Source organism: Rhinatrema bivittatum, chromosome 2, assembly GCF_901001135.1.
Source record: "Rhinatrema bivittatum chromosome 2, aRhiBiv1.1, whole genome shotgun sequence".
NCBI classification, from domain to species: Eukaryota; Metazoa; Chordata; class Amphibia; order Gymnophiona; family Rhinatrematidae; genus Rhinatrema; species Rhinatrema bivittatum.
Window position 1 is genome coordinate 170,883,372 of NC_042616.1, and position 17,616 is coordinate 170,900,987.

Here is a 17,616-nt window from a genome sequence, read left to right on the forward strand (position 1 = left end):
TAATAGCCTCATCTACAAGTACTTTACATGTGTTGAGCGTTATTAGCTACGTGCTCAATTGGATGCGTGTTTTGACATGCTAACCTCCATTTTGCATCGAGGGCTATGGATGTGCATCCAAAACACACATCTAATTGTGTGCTGAGGCGTGCACTGGCCGCAGCGCATGGTTTTGTATTGGCCTGTTACAGAGGCTAGCTTTCTGGCTGTTCCTGTGAGGATTATGAGGCTCCTCAGAAGCTGGAGAGGAGCAAGACAGTTCTAAGCTTTTCTCAACGGACACTTCAGACAGGCATAGAGGCATAGCAATTTGAATTAGTAAAAGCTCTGACCCCAGTAAATTTGTGATATCTGGCTGGTTGTGTGTTCTCAAAAATTCCATGTGGATTATTTTTATTTTTATTTTTTTTTACTCTTTGTTTTCTATTCAGTTAAATCAGTGACATCTCCACAGAGTCTATCCCTGACGTAGGGTGCTCCTCGAAACATAAACATATAGGATCTTTTGACTCGGACCCACATTGGATGAAAGAGTTACCGCTACTGGATACAAAAAAGGAAAGTAACTATTTTATATGCATAAGAAACTAAAAAATGGACTTTGGGACCTTTGATTATTTATGACTGTATAAGTACATGCAAAAGCATATAAACAGCTTAGCACACATGGGTGTTATGATGGTCCAGAATAGTGAATTTATAATATCAACTTAACAAGAAATTGCAATTCTTCTATGAATGCTTGAAAAATGTTGTCCTGCATACAGTTAATCATTCCTGTTTGTTTTTCAGGTGTACAGAAGCAGACTTGGGTAGCCTAAATAATAAGACATTTCATCATGTGGCAAACAAAATAGAGGATGACCGATTTCAAATAATATCTCAATATCTAAGGCAATGTAGTATACATCCACAAATAAAAAATTAAAATATGTCCAACTCAGGCCAAGTTTTGCCCGGGGGTAGGGCTGCGTCAGGGGCCATTTTAGATTTAAAAAAAAACCCTTTATATTCATCAAATTAAGCATATCTCCCAATGGCAAATTGAGTACGTCTATAAATTGCAATCTGTATCCATGCTGGTGTTCTTAAAGACGGAGCAACTTTATCACCATACAACGCAGATCACCCAAATGAGCAAAACTTATAAAGCACTGAAGTCAGCTGCCTTGTGAAATTTTGAAATGACCCATCTTCTGCTTCATAATAGGAGCTACCACCCAGGAAAAATATCTAGACATCATAGGCCTGGATTTTCTAAAATCGCAGGCCTTAGTGAATCGCACAGTACCAGGGGGCAAGGGGGGGGGGGCGAAGGGGGGTAGGCCTGCGAAAGCCGGCAGCAATCGCACCACCGCGGTGTTATCGCTGCCAGCTTTCGCAAACCAATAGTGCCACCGTGAAAGGTGGTGCTATTGGGCACGTTACTGGCAGCGATAAGGGGCCTTACCTTTTCACAGTCAGCGATGTCTTCGCCGCATCCGCCCTGGTGCCAACCCGACTCCTCCCCTTCCAGTGACGACTCCACCCCGACTCTGCCCCGATCTAGCTATCACTTGTGAAAGCTATAGAAAATGAACCCCATAGTGCATAATACTTTGAAATCGTCGGCTCAGTGTGCTGCAGCAGTCATAAAGCAAACAGAATGTTAGGATTTATTAAGAAGGGAATGGTTAATAAAACGGAAAATGTCATAATGCCTCTGTATCACTCCATGGTGAGACCACACCTTGAATACTGTGTACAATTTTGATTACCACATCTCAAAAAAGATATAGTTGCGATGGAGAAGGTACAGAGAAGGGCAACCAAAATGATAAGGGGAATGGAACAGCTCCCCTATGAGGAAAGACTAAAGAGGTTAGGACTTTTCAGCTTGGAGAAGAGACGGCTGAGGGGGGATATGATAGAGGTCTTTAAAATCATGAGAGGTTAGAACGGGTAGATGTAAATCAGTTATTTACACTTTTGGATAATAGAAGGACTAGGGGGCACTTCATGAAGTTAGCAAGTAGCACATTTAAGATTAATCAGAGAAAATTCTTTTTCACTCAATGCACAATTAAGTTCTGGAATTTGTTGCCAGAGAATGTGGTTAGTGCAGTTAGTGTAGATGGGTTTAAAAAGGTTTGGATAAGTTCTTGGAGCAGAAGTCCATTAACTGCTATTAATCAAGTTGACTTAGGGAATAACCTCTGCTATTACTGGCATCAGTAGCATGGGATCTTCTTAGTTTTTGGGTCCTTGCCAGGTTCTTATGGCCTGGATTGGCCTCTGTTGGAAACAGGATGCTGGGCTTGATGGATCCTTAGTCTGACCCAGTATGGCAATTTCTTATGTTCTTATGTTTTGCCTTAAATATCCCTTAAAAAAGATCAAACCCAAGACATTAAAATCCTGCATGTGCGTGATCCCCATCCCTTTTGAGCACACAGCATGTGTCTTTAAGAACATAATTTTTGCTCATTTGGTGATTTGCGTTGTATGGTGATAAAGTTTTTCCATCTTTAATAACACCAGCGTGGATACAGATCGCAATTTATAGACATACTCAACTTGCCATTAGGAAATACGCTTAATTTGATGAATATAAAGTTTTTAAAATCTAAAATAGCCCCTGACACAGTCCTACCACTGGGCGAAATGGCCTGAGTTGGGCATATTTTAATTTTTTTATTTGTGGATTTATACTACATTGCAAATAAAATAATCTCAATATCTAAGGCGATCAGTCATCCTTTATTTTGTTTGCCTCCTGGCGTTGCTTGACCATCTTCCGTGTTGCCTTTTTGGACCGATATTTCATCATGTGAGCCAGCAATGGGGTACACTTCATGTTTCATGGACAGTATCTAGGCCTAGCAGTGATACGCTTGGGCAGAAAAGGGATACTGAGGGACTAACTGATGCCAGCACTGATACAATGCACAGAGGCCTAAGCCCATCTGGGACTTAGGCAAATTATCTGACATCCTGCTGATATCCAAACTCAGGAAGGATTTGGTTTACTTGGAATCAGTATTTCCCAACGTGAAAATCATTTGGCTCAACATCATCACAAAGTAAGCATGGAGAGATGTGTACCCCTTAGATCAGGACAGAAGATTAGACAAGCAATGTCATCATGCGTAGTCTTATACCAACCTGATGGGGTGATGATTTATTTTTATTGAAATTTAAATTTTATTGGGATTTAACAATAAAGGAATACATCAAAATGGCACAAAGACTAACAAGCTGTGTACAAAATGAATTTGCTACAATAAGTTCCATTATCCAACCTCTTACCCTCACTTGGTCTCAAAATTATATGAGGTACAATCCCAATCGCCCCTTTAAACCCTACCAATGAACACCCCCAAGGTTGCACATAGTAAATTGTTAGTCAGAGGCCTGGATGAAGTAGTTATCCCACCCAAATAAATCCTTCAATACCCCAAACTCCCCACCCCGCCCATCTCAGCCGCTCGAATCACTCCGGAGGATCTGAACATAACCTATAGCACCCCCACACTAATTAAGACTTAATTTGCCATTGGAGATAACGCTTCCAAATGTTTTCAAATTTCCTCATTTGTTGATGCCGAACAGCAGTAAGTTTACTAAAATAATACATCCTCGCCAATCTCTGAATAACTCTTTGTAAAGGTGGTGTACCTTTCTGTTTCCAAAAATATGCAATTTCCCCTCTTGCAGCTAATATTTGGTGAGGCCATAACATTGTTGAAGTAACAGAATCTTCATTTGGAATATTTAAAAGAAAAAACATAGGATCTTTAGGGATTTGTTCTCCCACAATATCCAACATCAATTGAACAATCGAATCCCAAAAAATAACAATCTTCAGGCAATCCCACCACATATGCAAAAAAAGTACCGGATGAACCACACCCCCCCAGCATAAATCCCTCTTCAAACAAGTTCTTATCGATACTCACATCCTTATACAAAGTTCTCTTCCTTCAGGGCAGCACAGTAATCATTTTGAACCTCTCACAAAGACATTGTGGTCCATTAATCCCTCTAGGCTGCCACTGGGCACTACCTAGGAGTCTCTAGAGGGTACTCATTCTTCTGTGGTGGCATGGCCCTGCTGGACTGATTGAAACCAGGGCTGATTACAGAATTAGAGAAACAATCTCCCAGGTCTTACGTCTGGAAATCATGTACTCCTACTCTGAACATGAGTTTGCTTTGAACGAAGGCACATTCCTCCTAGAGATTCTTCCTGTTATTTTGACTTAGAGGCACGCTAAACATTTGCTTCACCCTTATGTAAGAAGAAAATCTCCATTTAACCAAAGGTAGAGGTTAAGTGACAAAGTTCCAGGATTAAGTAAAAGGCAAATTTCTAGTGGCAAGGATACAATTTGGGGACATACAAAGAAGTTTTTCTCTGGTAAGATTTTCAAATTTACTGTGATAGATGCAGATGGAAAATTTCTCTTTTACATGTAAGTGAGGTTTTTGGGTTTTTTTTTTTTGTAGAAGTTGGAGAGGATCATAAAACATTCCTTTCTAGTACTGTAAAGCTGAGAATTAAACAGCTGTTGTGTATACATGTTTAATTATGAGTGCACAAAAGAAGTATCTTAAAATAGCCATGTTTCGTTTTTATTACACAGTTTCTAGAGTACTTCAGAAGTTCCTTACTGTGCTGATGTGTATAACTAAGGAGTTTTAATCCTACTCATTTTTTTCAGAAAATAAGGTGAAAACCAGTTATAAGACTAAAGTACTTGATAGAAATCAATTCAAGACTGATTTGGTTAAGACACACTTGACCACTCTATGTAAAGTCATCTAGAAAAGCTTTAATAAAGGTAAAAATCCAGGTAAATACTATTAAAGGCTGTAAAGTTGAATAATTATGTTATTTGAATTTCTGACCTGTATTTAGCCTTGTGTTGATTCACACATGCTTATTTCAGTTTTCAATATTTGTGTTCTCTGGGCATTGCTGCACTTTTGCATGTCTAAATTGTTTCTGTCCATGGGGGTCATTTATCAAAATGCGCTAAGGTGTTTTCGCATGCGTTAAGGGCTTATCGCACGCGATAGCACCATATCGTGTGGTGTGATGCAAATTTGAAAAAGAGGAGGAGTTAGGGGTGGGTGTGCCAGTCTGTGAAGTGCTATTGCACAGACTTAATGCTGATTTTAACTACACCTTTTTCAGTGGTGTTAAGCCATGTGATCAGGAGTGCCAGCCTAGCCATTGAGAAAGAGAGAGAGACTAACTAGCCATAGTGTCCTCTCCCTAGACAGGTATTTGTATCCCTATGGGAGGCCCACCTAGTAACTCGAGGTGAGGTTTAGGTATTAGTATAGGGGGTTAGGGGCTACTTTGACATTCAACGTGAGACATACGAACAGAACAGTGGTCTCTTGTGAAGATTTGATGACCTTCGAAGTGAGGAAACTCACCCAAAGATGAGATTTGTGTAAGGTTCTCTCAACATAGCTTGATGGACTCTCTACCTGGGTAACATCAAGCTAGGTGGAGAGAACATTGCACAAATCTCATCTTTGGCTAAGTTTACTCATTTCGAAGGTCATCAAATCTTCACAAGAGAGCACTGTAGTGTTCTGTTCGTATGTCTCACTCTGAATGTCAAAGTGGCCCCTAACACCTACACTAATACCTAAACCTCATCTCGAGTTACTAGGTGGGCCACCCATAGGGATACAAATACCTATCTAGGGAGAGGACATTATGGCTAGGCTTGCTCTCTCTCTCTCTTTCTCTCCCTTCCCTTCCCTTCCCCCCCCCAGACCATCAACAATGGTCCCCCAGTGGTTGAATGCAGGAAATACAACAGGTCTGGCACTTATCACAAAATCTGAAAATGTTATTGCAATTTGTGCTAACTTAGCTCATCACATAAGTAATTAGCACAAATTGCAATGAACTGTATATTAGCATAAAACACACCCCTTTTTCTATCGCATGCGATACTTATCGCATTATGATAAATCCAGGCCCATGTTTGTTATGACTGCCAATGTGGTTGTTAGTCTCACATCTTCTCTCATACAATGACCAAGAGCTGATTACAACCTGATTTGTCACAGGTTCACTGATTACAGTGATTTTACTGTACCATGGACAGCTTGGGGCGATGGGGGAAGAGTCTATTTGACTAGAGGGCAGTGTTGAGTAGTCTGAAGTGTCTTGGTGGTAATTTATTTGTTGTATAGTGATTCTACTATTGAATTGTGTTGATGCATATTGAGTGCAGGTCTTATGTTCTGTGGTGTATAGGCAATAGATGAAATGAAATTGCATGTGACTATAAAGTATTCTGAGCTGGGGTAGATATCCTCCAGTCCTTATGGACACCAAGCCTCCTGGGTTTTCACGTCATCCCTAAATACATAGGCATGCAATAGATTTGCAATGCACACTGATTCAATCTGTTTTATGCATAGTCATTTGAGATATCCTGAAAATCTAAATGGATTAGGGTTCTGGACTGGAGGCTGCCTACCTTGATTCTGAAAAACATTAATGGGAAAGGTGCTAATTAAAATTATTTTATAATGCCATTTTGATTTCGAGTATAAAACCCAGTAAAAGATGTGTCAATAAAAGACATCTAGGCCTGGCTTGGTGGCTCAATGGCAACACCTGGTATCAATTTATCAACCAGATCCTGGGGATGCTTTGGAGGCAGTATTCACAGCCTGGAAGGAAGGAGTCTCAGCCTGGAAAGGAGGAGTCACAGCTACTGGGCAATAGCGACATCTTGTGGCTGGAGTTTTGGGGCCATGATTGCAGGGATCTGGAATGTGCTCTGGTGCATAGTCTCTAGCTGAGCACTGCCTCTGCAATAATTGGAAATAAAAAAGTTAGAAGAGAATATAAAATTGGGAGGTGGGGAGATCCCTGGGTAGTGGCAAATAAAGGTTCATGGCACCAGATCCTGGTCTGGGTTCCAAATGAGATGGAAGCCCAAAGGAGCAGGAGGAAACTTCAGGGTTTCAAAAAGAAGTCGTCTAGCATTTGATATTTTCAGACATGCCAATTATTCAAACAGTGATACTTGCTTGACATATTTTGGTACTTTGCATTAACAAAATAGAATTCCAAACTATTGGTTCTGATCATTATTATTCAGAGATCTACTGCAGCAAATGAACAGGTTCTAGGAGAATCACTCTCAGAATGACTTTTCTGTTAAATCGAGACTATATTTTCTAACTGAAATCTTAAAATGTTTCTGCTGAGGCTGAGTCGCCCTGGGGTCCTATGGAATCTTGTGATTCTTTTATCATAAGCAAAGGAGGAATGCTCGTTTAAAGCTCCTTAAAGTCAGAAAGAAAGAGTTAGAGAGAGATAGAAGGTGTAGCGGTCACGATGGAGGGAGCACTAGGGGGCGCTCTCCATTGCGGGGCTAGGAATGTGTGCCCTTGCGGTGAGATGTCCCTGCTGGGAAGACTGGAGATCCTGACCCTCTACCGGACCTGCACGCTTCCGTGAGACCACCAATGTAATAGTGGTCTCTGAATGGTCCTCTGACCGTTCCAAGACCTTTCGGACTGCCCCTGGGAAGCGGTGAGAAGCAGCAGGCCGGACAGAGGTCAAGGCGGTCGAAGACATCTGACACAGGACAAAAACTCAGGCATGGCAGGGCAGACGAAGACTCAGGTGTGGCAGGGCAGACGAAGACTCTAGGGCCAGTGCCGAAGGGCGCCCTCCACAGCCGACTAAGGCCAGGCACGGACCACACCTTGGACAGGCAAGACAGAGTTCATTCGAAGTCAGAGGCAAGGGCAGAAGCAGGGACAAGAACCCTGAAAACCCGAACAGAACCCAGGTTTCCAGGCTCAGCGTGCAGAACTCGGAATGGAGGCTCGGAGACAGACCAGAACAGAGGCTGTAACCAGGAGCAACAGAAGATCCTGGAGGCTTGCGCTGCCAATCAGGAAACTGGACAGGAAGAGGAACAAGGCAGGTCAGACAAGAGATGAGATGACTCCATGGCACCGTCAGATGGAAAGACCCACCAGCGCCCTACACACCCCAGCGGGGGTGGTTGCGGACCGCTGGGCCACTATGCACCCTACTCAACCCAGCCGGGCTGGTCGCAGACCACAAGGGACAGAGCGGAGCTGAGGACATCTGGATGACAGGAACAGGTGGACATCAGAAACAGGCAGACATCAGGACAACTTGGAAACATGGACATCAAGGAAACATCAAAGACATCAATACAGAAACCGGAACATGGAACGAAGAGGGATCCCAAGAAGATACAGGAATGCCAGCAGGAACAAAGACGAGGGGTCCTCAGGAGACCAGCTCCGAGAGGACACGTTCCAGGGAGGAACTTACTCCTTATGAAGGCGATGAAGGAATGACCTTTTGTAGGCAGAAGAGGCGGATCCAGGAAGTGACATCGTCCAGGGCCCACTCCCTCACTGGCCTTTCAAGAACGGCAGAGAGATGCGGCCCCGCGCCTAGGGAGAGGAAGCAGGAGAGGTTCAGGACCCTGGATAGCGGCCCTGCTGAGGAAGGAGGAGTCGGGGCTGGGCAGTACAGGCCCCGACGTGGAAGGCAGCTCCCTGCCACTGAAGAATAGGCCTCAGGCCTGCTAGGAGACAGCGTGGACAGCGGTTCCTGCCGCGAGGGAACCCTGGGGATCCAGGCCCCTCCCCTTGGAGGGGGCAAGGTAACTTCGGCGGGCTCCAGGCCACGTGGAATGCTGTCGGTGGCCTCCTGGCACACCGGGAACAGCAGCGTTGCTCTGGCTGCGCAGGGAGAGTGATGGCGGCCTCCTGGCCACTGGGTGTACTGGTGGCGGCATCCTGGCCGCAAGGGATGTAGCAACGCAGCTCCAGCCACGAGGGGTCACGTCAGCGGCCTCCGGGCCACGCAGGAAGTCGCAGTGTGGCTCCTGGCGTCGGCGGCTCCTGCCACATGAGGACAGGCCCCCAGGCCTGCTAGAAGATGGCGGCCTCCTGGCCGAGAAGGAAGACCGGTGTGGTTCCGTGCTGCGAAGGGGACCTCAGCACGGCTCCTGCCGCGCCAGCACGATGGCGGCCCTGGGCCGTGGGAACCAGGACATCCGCGGCTCCTGCCCCAAGGTAAGAGGCCTCCCGTGGCACCAGCCATGGGAGGAATCGCAACAGAAGGTGAAGAGGTTGTTCCTTGTCTGGGGGTCAAATGGCAACAAGGAAGTAATACATTTCAATAAATAAATAAATAAACTGTGCATTATAAAAGGTTATCTTTTAGCAAGAGGTGATAAAATTAGATGTGACAGACCTACCGATTGTTACCATTAAGCCCTAGGTGAGCCCTTAGCTAGTTATAGTGTAGGGTAATGAATGGGGGAGGAATGACTGTCCCCCTGGGAAGGTTTTTAAGCAGTTCTTTCCAGAGAGACTGTGGGCATTCCCTTAAGATTTAGGAGGTGGTGAGATAATTTTCCTGTGTTGTTTTTTTCAGGCCCAATCAGAGGAGTCAGGCACATTCTGCCTGGGGATCCCGATCAAGGTCGAGAGGGTATTCCTTCCAGTCCACTCACTGGCTGGTTGGGATTTCCCTCTGGGTTGATTTTTCAGGTTGTGACATTTTTTCATGGTAGGAAATCTTGTGAGACCCTGGGTAACACTTGGATTCAAGACATGGGGAACCCTGTTTCTAGGGCTGCCCACGTTAGGGAAGACCTTGCCCTTCCATACTCTCAGTGAGGAAGGAGGAGGAGGAGGAGGTGACCTGCTGCAAGGAGAAGGCTCTGGTGTTAAATTTTGTTGACGGGGGAAAAAGACTTCAGTTTGAGATCCAAGAATTTTTGGCTGCTCCTTCCTTCCTGCATTGGAGCTGGGTGAGCTGCCTGTTTCCAGGGGATCGCTCCCATCTGGGAACCGGAAAAAAGAGGGAGAGAGAGAGAGAAATCAGAGAATAATCAAAGATCACCTGACCAAGAGTAAGAGCAAAAATGAGATCAATGAGGGCATCCATCAGGAGTCTTCATCCCCCTGGGGAGAGAGAGGAAATTAACTCTGTGCAAAGGACTGTGTTTTCCATTTATTTTTTACCAGGTTGGAAAGGGTTTTCCTGCCCAGCTAAAAGGCACCCTGACCATCTGGGAATGCCACTTAGCCTGGCCCTGGAGGGTGGATGTTTTCCTTGCCCTGGTAAAGAGCCTCATGTACAGATAGAGGGAAAGACCTTTGCCCAGATTTTAAAAGGCCTGTGCGCATAAATCCCAGTGCGTGGCTGGGAGGAAACTTCCCTAACTCCCTGCCTAACCTTCCTTCCCCTTCTCCTCTCCTCTCCTCCCCAACCCCAACCCCTAAAACTAACCTACCTTGGCTCAATTTTTTTTTTTTGTTTTATTACTTGCGGCTCCTCGGGAGCAGAAGTAACTAACGCGCACCGGCCGGCTGCCGGCGCGCGCTTCCCCGGGTCAGTGGCTAACGGCCGCTGTCCTGGCCGGCCTCCATCCTGCCCCACCCTTCCCTGCTCAGAACACGACCCCGGCCCGCCCTTTTGAAAAGGCCTGGCACTTGTGCGAGTACCGGGGTTTACGGGCATGGCTGGGCCTTATGCATGCTGGGCGAATTTTCAAAGGGGCCCAGTCACGCTCGTAAACCCTGGTTCGCGCACAAGTGCCAGGCCTTTTCAAAAGGGCGGGCCGGGGTCGTGTTCTGGGTTACATAGATTTTTAACAAGATTCTTGGATAGGAATCAAACCATCAGGTTCTTTCATGTTATACATTTGGATTTGTTACTACATGGAGTGCCTTGATGTGTTTACACTAGATTTGTTATGTATTAAACTGACTAGACCCAGATCACTATATAAAAGGTACTTGGATTACTATATAGCACAGTCCTCTACCTACCCCCCCCCCCCTCCCAGTTTCATACAGAAGCTGAGGGGTAGATTCTATTTCAAATGTTAGAAAATTCTACAGCAAAGTTTTAAAAAAATCTATGGCATTTCTGTGTCACATGCATACATTTGCACAATTTTGCATATAAAATAATATAAATTTATTTTAGACAATAAAATTAACTAGTTTTCCAACTTTGCTTGTGTGTCTGCATCATTTCTCTAGTTCTTTGAGGGGGGGGGGTTAGGGTAGAAGGGTTCAGATAATTGGGGTGGGTGAGGAACAGGATCTTGAAGATGAGGGGAGGAGAAGACGAGAGAAACCCGGGGATGGGGGAGAGGAGAGGAAAACTGGGATATCAGGGATGGGGGAAGGAAAGGAGGAAGAGGAAGTCTGAGATGAAGAGGGGGAGAAGGAAGGAGGATGAGGGATGGGAAGGATAAGAGGAAGAGGAGGGAGATCAGAGATGGAGAGAGGAGGCAGAGACACATACATACATACCCTCTTCCAGCCCCTCTTTCATACATACTTTCCCCAGCCCCTTTCATGCACACACACAATACAACACACATACACAATCTCCCCTAGTTACCCTTTAACACATAACACCCACACCTCCTCCACATTACTCTCTTTAACACACAAAGGTCTTCCCCCTACCACTCCTTCATATCTTCACTTCCCAGCCCCTCTTTCACCCCATCTTCACTATCATCTGCACCCCCAATCCCTCTGTCACACTACCCCCTGATCTCCCCATCTCTTCTTTCATCAGCCGATCCCCTCTCCCACACTGCTTGGGCTGACAGTAGTAATAGGAAAGCAGTGGAGGGGGGCCTTGGTTCACATCCTCCCCCTCTGCTGCCAGGACGCGACTCTTGCTTTGAACTGTGTGTGACACTGCAGTTCTCTGAGGTTGAAATTTCCAATCAAGCCCACGGTGCAGAGGCGGAGGATGTGGCCAGAGATGCCACCATTCTCCTTCTCCACCCACTGTAGGGTTGATCAGCGTGGGATGGGGGTCATCTGGAAAGGGTAGGGGAAGAGTGAGTTGAAAATGTGCACACTGGCCTACGTTTGCCTTCCTGACCCTGTTCTCCTGTGAGGAGTGTGGAGACCAGCCATTTCTACAGCAAAAGTAAAATTTTTTGGCTTTTGCCATGGTTACCAAATTGCAGCCCTATTATACAAAGAGTATTGTGAAACACAGTGTGGTAAGGGTCTGATTTGCTTAGACTTTTTTTTTTTTTTTATCATGCTGGGTCTATGAGAAAAAAGCTTAATAATTCAGATCCACGAAAGGGCTTTTTCCATATTTAATCAGATGTACTAAACACTTTTTACAAAAGAAGAAAAATGGGAAAAACTCTTTAGTACATCGCCTGGCCCAAAATTTGCTATTTTCAGTAAAAAAAAAAAATTATTCTGAGAAAAAAAATCTGTGATTGTAATCAATGATTATAAGAAATGAATTAAATATTTTAAAACAAAGTCAGTATATTTAATCAATATTTCATTTCAAGAGGAATATTCTAATGTTTAAGGTAATAATATTAAAGTTATACATTGACTCAATTCTATTTATATTTCATACATGTTCTGTTCTTCAAGAACAATAACATTGGGAGGGAAGACACTGCACTCGATTCCCGTCAGGTACCCCCCAATAAATACATGACTATCTGTTGGCTTTTAAAATAGGCCGCAGTTTATTAGGAAACTAACCCGAGCCCTTACATTGACTTTAACTATAACTAAATCCCTCTCCGCCACACCCCCTCCTCCCCCACCCTTTTCGTGTCCTCCACCACCTTAAACCCCAATGGTGGAGTTCCCTTCCCCCCTTTCCACTTGCTCCGCCTCCTACCAGCGAGAGCAAGCTATACCGGGAACCTTAGCCCCACAGTTCTCCGGTCCTCCCATGTAGCAGCCCCCCCAACTACACGAGGCACTCCCCCCCTCCACCAACCAAATTCCCGCCCCCCCCCCGCACATTACAACATAACATGGGCTCGGGTTTTCTGCCACCACTGCGACAAACATCACTCCAAATCATTTATTAAACATTCGACAATACAAGGGCTGGCGGGCGGGACAAGATTCCAGTGCTCCTCTCTCCTTGCTTGCCGCCCGATTCTGGTGCCTGCCTTCTGACGTCAACAGCTGCAACCCAATCGGTGCCTCCTATTAGGACCTTCACTCCAACTGCCTGTCTCCCTTCCCCCCTCCCCTACCCTTCCTAGCACGTTCTTCCCGCCTTTCTTCCTCTTGCCTTCCTCTCCCCCCTTTAATTCCTTCCCGTCCTTCTCGTGCGCTTCCCCCATATTATAATTGCTGCACTGCATACACAGCGCAGCTTGTCTTTAACATTGGGAGGGAAGACACTGCACTCGATTCCCGTCAGGTACCCCCCAATAAATGCATGACTATCTGTTGGCTTTTAAAATAGGCCGCAGTTTATTAAGAAACTAACCTGAGCCCTTACACTGACTTTAACTATAACAAAATCCTCCTCCGCCACACCCCCTCCTCCCCCACCCTTTTCGTGTCCTCCACCTCCCCGAGCATCTTATCGTAAGTCCCCTGCTGCTCTCCCCCTTCCCCACTGGCGTCTACCACACTCACCACCTGCATGCTGTACATTGAAAAATGTCAATGGACCTCCCATTTAAAATGTTGGAAGAGGTATATTGATGACGTTTTTGTTATATGGGAAGGGCCTCAATCAATTTTACAGGAATTCCATAATTGGCTTAACAGCCTGGACTCCTGTTTAAAATTTACTATGGAGTGTCATCCACAACAGATTGCCTACCTTGATATACTTATCACAAGAAAAGATACCAATGTTATCACAAGTATACATTGAAAGCCCAATGACCGTAATAATCTGCTATGTTTTGATAGCTTTCATCCCACTAGCTTTAAAACCAATTTACCAGTGGGCCAGTTTTTGCGGCTGAGGAGATTATGCACGGATCAGAGTGATTTCAAGAATCAGGCAAAGGATATGGCTAACCGTTTTTTTGCAGCGTGGATATCCAACGCAATGTATTAAAAAAGCCTATCGGAGGGCATTATATTCCAATAGAGAATATTTGTTTTTGCCAAAAACATCTGAGCCAGAATGGAACCCTCAGACTGTTGTATTTAGACACACACTTTTGTCGGCCCCTATCAATAGAGCTATGAGAAAGCATTGGGGGATTGGTTAGCAGATTCATCCTTTATTAAATCAACCCCTGAGGATTGCTTATTCTCGGGGTAAAAATATTAGGGATTATGTTGTAAGAACAAGCTGTACAAAACCTACCACAATTTTGGAACCTTTGAAAATTTGCGATAAATGTAAGGTCTGTCCACTGAAATCTTCCCAGACCCATATCACTACAGTGACCGGCAAAGTAATAGCGCTACCAGATTTCTCTTGCCACTCTACTCATGTGGTTTATGCCATTTTCTGTCCATGCCCATTAACATACGTGGGCATGACAAAAAGACAAGTTAGAGTTCGTCTGACAGAACACAAATGTTGCTTAAAAACAGATCGATTAGAGGAACCCTTGGTTGCACATTTTAAGGAGTTAGGACATGAATTCAAAGACATTAAATGGACTGTTTTAGAAATTGTCAATCAACATTGGAGAGGGGGGAATCGAGTAAAGACTGAGACGATGCGAACAGAAGTGGATTTTCTATCTACAATCAGTCACTCCAGGTGGACTGAATAAAGAGATCGAATGGTTTTACTTCATGTGATTTCCCGCCGAAATCAGGAATGAATTGGATGTCAGGTGGATTTTTGAGCACTTTATTTAAAGTCAGACCCGGTCCGAGCTGTTTCACCGCTAAAATGTCAAGCAGAGGAATGGTGTCGGGTCCGGTAAGTGTTTTTACAAGCTATGCCGTCCCAACTGTGAAAAAATGCATCGTCAAAATATTTTTAGGAAAATGTTTATAAAATGCTGATAAAAAGTTACGATTGTTATAAAGATGATTTAACATAAAGTCTTTGATTTTTTAGAAATTATAGTGGACCTTCAGTCTCTATCAAGTCGCCTCAGTAACATTCGGCGATTTCTAAAGAAGCACTGGCATGAAAGATTTGCCTACAATCCCATCTGTAAGATGCATGGGGAGTGCTGGATCAGGAGAGTCAGTACAATTTATGTCTCTGAAGCAGCAGTATTGCGAAATGCGCGCGTCGGACTACTGACCCCGACAGTTACTTAAGTGAAGTTATATCTCCTGTACTCTTTTTATATATAAGTTTCCAAAAAAAGTTAAAAATTGAATACTCAAATACTGGACTTTTTGGACCGATGATTAAAAGTGACCCAACAAAGTCCATAAAACACAAGTTTTAACTTGCAAGCACAGTGGGTGGTATGATGGTCATTAATTTCATATAATTGTGTATCTCTTTAAATTTACTAGAAATAACATACAGCACTGCAAATTTAAAATACATTGAACCATGTTGTTTACTTCAATGTTATATTAATCGTGGGTCTATAGATTAAGAGATATTTTTTGTATTTAGACTTCAATTACTTCAATATTGACTGGGTAAATGTATTATCAGGACACGCTAGAGAGATAAAGTTCCTGGATGGAATAAATGATAGCTTTATGGAGCAATTGGTTCAGGAACCGATGAGAGAGGGAGCAATTTTAGATCTAATTCTCAGTGAAGAACAGGATTTGGTGAGAGAGATAACGGTGGTGGGGCCGCTTGGCAATAGTGATCATAATATGATCAATTTGATTTAATGACTGGAAGGGGGACAGTAAGCAAATCCACGGCTCTCGTGCTAAACTTTCAAAAGGGAAACTTTGATAAATTGAGAAAAATAGAAAAAAACTGAAAGGAGCAGCTACAAAAATAAAAAGTGTGCAAGAGGCGTGGTCATTGTTAAAAAATGCCATCCTAAAAGCACAATCCAGATGTATTCCACACATTAAGAAAGGTGGAAAGAAGGCAAAACGATTACTGGCATGGTTAAAAGGGGAGGTGAAAGAAGCTATTTTAGCCAAAAGATCTTCATTCAAAAACTGGAAGAAGGATCCAACAGAAGAAAATAGGATAATGCATAAACATTGGCAAGTTAAATGTAAGACATTGATAAGACAGGCTAAGAGAGAATTTGAAAAGAAGTTGGCCGTGGAGGCAAAAACTCACAGTAAAAACCTTTTAAAATATATCCGAAGCAGAAAGCCTGTGAGGGAGTCAGTTGGACCGTTAGATGATCGAGGGGTTAAAGGGGCACTTAGAGAAGATAAGGCCATCGCGGAAAGATTAAATGATTTCTTTTCTTCGGTGTTTACTGAAGAAGATGTTGGGGAGGTACCTGTACTGGAGAAGGTTTTCATGGGTAATGATTCAGATGGACTGAACCAAATCACGGTGAACCTAGAACATGTGGTAGACCTGATTGACAAACTTAAGAGTAGTAAATCACCTGGACCAGATGGTATACACTCCAGAGATCTGAAGGAACTAAAAAATGAAATTTCAGACCTATTAGTAAAAATTTGTAACCTGTCATTAAAATCATCCATTGTGCCTGAAGACTAGAGGATAGCTAATGTAACCCCAATATTTAAAAAGGGCTCCAGGGGCGATGCGGGAAACTACAGACCGGTTAGCCTGAGTTCAGTGCCAGGAAAAATAGTGAAAAGTATTCTAAACATCAAAATCACAGAACATATAGAAAGACATGGTTTAATGGAACAAAGTCAGCATGGCTTTACCCAAGGCAAGTCTTGCCTCACAAATCTGCTTCACTTTTTTGAAGGAATTAATAAACATGTGGATAAAGGTGAACCTGAGATGTAGTGTACTTGAATTTTTAGAAGGCATTTGACAAAGTTCCTCATAAGAGGCTTCTAGGAAAAATAAAAAGTCATGGGATAGGTGGCGATGTCCTTTCGTGGATTACAAACTGGCTAAAAGACAGGAAACAGAGAGTAGAATTAAATGGACAATTTTCTCAGTGGAAGGGTGTGGGCAGTGGAGTGCCTCAGGGATCTGTATTGGGACCCTTACTTTCCAATATATTTATAAATGATCTGGAAAGAAATACGACAAGTGAGATAATCAAATTTGCAGATGATACAAAATTGTTCAGAGTAGTTAAATCACAAGCAGATTGTGATAAATTGCAGGAAGACCTTGTGAGGCTGGAATATTGGGCATCAAAATGGCAGATGAAATTTAATGTGGACAAGTGCAAGGTGATGCATATAGGGAAAAATAACCCATGCTATAGTTACACAATGTTAGGTTCCATATTAGGTGCTACTACCCAAGAAAGAAATCTAGGCGTCATAGTAGATAACACATTGAAATCGTCGGTTCAGTGTGCTGCAGCAATCAAAAAAGCAAGCAGAATGTTGGGAATTATTAGAACGGGAATGGTGAATAAAACGGAAAATGTTATAATGCCTCTGTATTGCTCCATGGTGAGACCGCACCTTGAATACTGTGTCCAATTCTGGTCGCCGCATCTCAAAAAAGATATAATTGCGATGGAGAAGGTTCAGAGAAGGGTGACCAAAATGATAACGAGAATGGAACAGCTCCCCTATGAGGAAAAACTAAAGAAGTTAGGACTTTTCAGCTTGGAGAAGAGACGGCTGAGGGGGGATATGATAGAGGTATTTAAAATCATGAGAAGTCTAGGACAGGTAGATGTGAATCGGTTTTTTACTCTTTCGGATAATAGAAAGACTAGGGGCACTCCATGAAGTTAGCATGTTGCACAT